Genomic DNA, 4,207 nt, shown 5'->3' with positions numbered 1-4,207 from the left:
CTTGGCGATCTGGTCTTGTGTCTCGCCGTCTAAAGTTTTCCCCAGCTTAAACGTTTTGTCGTTGATCTTCTTCTCAAGCCACTCCTCGACTGGCTGAGGCCTCTTCTCGTTGGTTAACTCCAATGGTAGACTTTAGCCCTTCTATCTCCGTCTGTTCAAAGGCTCGAACCACAACGGTGGCGAGCTGCGATCTAGGCTGCCCGTGTCCAGATTTTCTCTGAGCCAAGGGTCAGTGCACATGAGTCGTAATGTACCTTTTAGAGGAGTTGTCCTGATGGCTTGACCTTTCACCGACAGGCTTCGTCGTCCAACACTTCTATGACCCTTTTCTAGGCTGACCAACATCTGAGTTGAGCTCACGACTCACCTTTTGTGCCCAATCACCGATGACCTCCCCCGAACCCTTGGGTCGAGCTGACGGGCTCTCCTGCATGGTACTCATGCCCCTGTCTTACCTGGCACTAGGTAACCATTTACTCACGGGGCGGCTATACTCGAGTGGTTGCACTGACACCGAGCTAGGCTGACTTTACTAAAATACAACTTAAGGTTTGCCATATTCCACGCTCAAGGAATGGCCTTAACTGGTCAGCCTTGGCTTCTTCATTCACTGATTGGAGGGCTTCTCCACGATTTGTTGTATGGTCATCTCTTCGCTCTTAGTGCGTGCGGGTCTCATGTTCGTGGTTTCTGGAAGCCCCCCTTGACTATCTGCGATTTGAGGGCTGGAACTAGGTTGGAAACTGCAACTGGAACTGAAAAACTTGTGTGGTGGGACTGATGTTTTATATCGGGCCCCACGGTGGGCGCCAAATGTTTCGGCCGGTTGACCTAGGTCGTCTCTACGAGTGGCTTGTACTCACGAGCTAGAGCACCTTCGTTCCCTCTTGTGTATGAGTACCTGAAAAAGAAGAACAAAGGGGCGCCCTCGCGGCCGTTTGCACTCCGACGCTCAAGTCAGCCAGCGAGAAACATCAAAGGTGACGCACCCCCGTATCGGAGCACTTGAACGAATGCTCTGAGGGTGGTCAAAAACTGTACTCAAGGACTAAAACTGTGTTGCCCTAATTGCCTTGTGCTCACAGTTGGGTGCGCCGTCAAGAACAACTAGGGTTTAGTGCTCTGTGTAATTATGAAAGCGTACCTCTGCAGACTCTGTTAAGGTTACCTTTATAGCTAGGTTTCTTCTCTCTCCAGGTTGTTATGCTTTTGGACGCGTGGCTCGCATCCAGCCCTGCACGTGTCATCATCGGGATTGGGGCAACTTAAACGTCATTCTTTGTGTAGTAACCAGCCGCACAGCTAAGTCTTCAACTCAAGGGGCAACCTAGCACGTAATGCGCTGTGAAACTCCACCCGACAAGGCGAGTATCGGATGCAACAAGGTGCATCATCTCTATGATATCGCTCGCCGCGAATGGCACCCTCCTTACTGCTACGCCATGCAGGTTCTAGCTGGGGAAACCTTGTCACCAACGAATGTCCACTTTGGGAATCTTGTCGCTGATGTGCAAGGTGTTTCCCCCAACCCACTCGACTTTCATGCCCCAAGCTGGTGCCACCATCGTCTTACTGAACTTACACGCTTGGAATTACCCTTCCGAGCCATCGACAGCCTTAACTAAGTACGCTGGGAGACCCGGCGACGTGCTCCTTGTGGCGGTGTGTAAACCACCCGATCTCCTAGCATTCTCATACGGCGACTGCGACGCAACTTTGGTGACCGCCGGTTACGCACACTAGAGATCGAAGAACGCCAATCCACCGATCGGCGACTATGCCCACTTCCGAGCCATTCATCTTTTCTAGCCTACGCGTTCCATTGAGCACGCCCCACTCGAGCACGTGCAAGACGCGTCATCACGCCTGATGACCTGGTCGGTACACGGCCCATGGGCTTCCCTTATCTGGAGTGCAATGTATAACCTTATGGCCACTTGGGCTCTAACTTGAGCGTTGTATCTCTCGCGCCATCATACTCCGTGGGTGCCCCTTTGACTCGACCATTTATTCTGTGCGGAGGGTCCCACAGTGCCGCCACCCAACTTTAGGGCGATGTCTACACTCGGCGACGTCTTACTCAGCGACGTCTTACTTCTGCGCGATGCTTCTCTTGGGCGATGGGCGATGATCCATCTTGGCGGTGACACATCTCGGCGATAACCGATTATTTATACTGCAGAACGCCGCTTCTACATACGGCGACTACGTTGACTTGTTGACCACCTACCTTTCTCTTGTCCACGTCATCACACCCGATGACCTGGTCGGTACACAATTGATTCTACAAATATTTTCATTTTTACCTTCCAAAACTGGTAATTTACACTACAAAACAGAGGTGGTCTAATAATAGAAGCACCTTCCCCCAAAGGTAGTTTACCTGCATGAAAACAGATTTTTGGATCAAAATTTGAATGACTTTCAAGAACCTAACTCTTGATATTAATTGTTGGAATTGTAAGCCTTAAACAAGAGGGGGTGAATTGTTTATAAAAAAAATTCGCAAATACTGAAGGTAGAGTGAAGTTCAATGAAGAATCAATGAATAAGAAACCAAATCAGCCAACAAATAAACTTGTTTTAAGTTTATTCCTGAAAACAACCGATTGTTTATGCGAATCAACCGATTGTTTTTACAAGCAGTGAATAAAAACAAGCTAAAACAGATTTAGAAGAGATACGGGATAGAAAGAGCACGCAACAAATTTATACTGGTTCACTCTTAACCAAGAGCTACATTCAGTTTTCAAAAACCTCTGAGAAATCCACTAAGAATCAAAACCTTGATTACAAACCACACACACCAAAGAGGTGATCTTGAATCCCTCAAGAATACACACCTTCTTTGGCTAACAATACACCACAGATCAGAACACCTTCTAGATTTGCACACACTAGTCTTTACAGATTTATAGAGATTAAGAGAGAAAAGGAATGATCACACCTGATACAATGAATTAAAAATTACAAAGCAATCCTATTCCACTCTTTAAAAGAATCCAAAGCTTGAAGCAATCTTGGAAAAAACTGATTTGAAAGGTACAATTTTATTTTCATAACAACTAGGAGCGTATAACAAATTATTTATACTCCAATAAGCTGTTAAAAACATTTAATGCAAGAGCCAAATCAGTTTTGAATCATTTAAGACAGTTTTAACAAACTTAATAGATTCTATTAAGAATTTTCAAAAAACAATCGGTTGATTTCTCGAAACAACCAATTGAATTGGTTTGACAACAAAGTCAAACAAAGTTAAGCTTTTCAAATCCTTTTCAAAAACCACGAAGTGTAAAACAATCGATTGAAACGATAAAACAACTGGTTGTTTTTCCACTTCTTTAGAAAACACTCTTTTTTTAAAAGATCTTGATTAAAACAAGTTTGGATCATAACAAAGAGTGGATTTACAAATTCAAACTACCCAAAACACACACAAGTAGCACCCAGGCCTTCAAGCAATCCTCATAGATTTGGAGACATCAAAGTCTATCTTCAACATCTTCTTCTCTACATTCTCTTTCTGGAGAACTAATATCTCCTATTCTTTCTTCTTCTTCATCTCAACCATCTCTCTCCGCAAGATATTAATAGTGTCATCTACTCAGCTTCTGACATCCTCTCGTTTACCATATTCCTAGTTGAAAACATTTGATCTTACCATCACAATCAATAGAACTGATATTCTCGTGAGCTTCTATCATTTTTCTTCTTTCGCTTTAAGATTTTCCTTTCTCTTTAATTTCTTGCAATTATTTCATACACTTTCCTCCATAATTATTTAAGTGTGTGCTGAAAACGTATATAATAAAGTTTAATATGATTAAATATATTTATATTAATCGGAGATCAAATCATTCACCTTGATAATTATTTGCTTAAATCCATAAATTTATAAAGTATTGCTAAAAACAATAAAAACATAAAATTATAAATTTAAATTACTAAACTTTTTAAATCCACTTTTCACATCAAATACTAACATAAGCATATTTAAACTAATACTATATAAAAAAAAACTTTTAGGATAATATTTCAAGATTTAATAAATAAATTTATGTTTTTGTAAAGTTTTATTATTAAGAGGATGGTCATATTTCAAGTATTATTAGTTAGGTATGCTGCTTCCTTGATTGGCAAATATTGTGGTTTGTCAAATCGTGGCATCGAATAAAATTGACACATGCATTACAGAGGAAGAATG

The sequence above is a fragment of the Phaseolus vulgaris genome, chromosome 5 (genome assembly GCF_051622355.1).
Source record: "Phaseolus vulgaris cultivar YP4 chromosome 5, ASM5162235v1, whole genome shotgun sequence".
Classification (NCBI taxonomy): Eukaryota; Viridiplantae; Streptophyta; class Magnoliopsida; order Fabales; family Fabaceae; genus Phaseolus; species Phaseolus vulgaris.
This window is presented reverse-complemented; position numbering follows the sequence as displayed.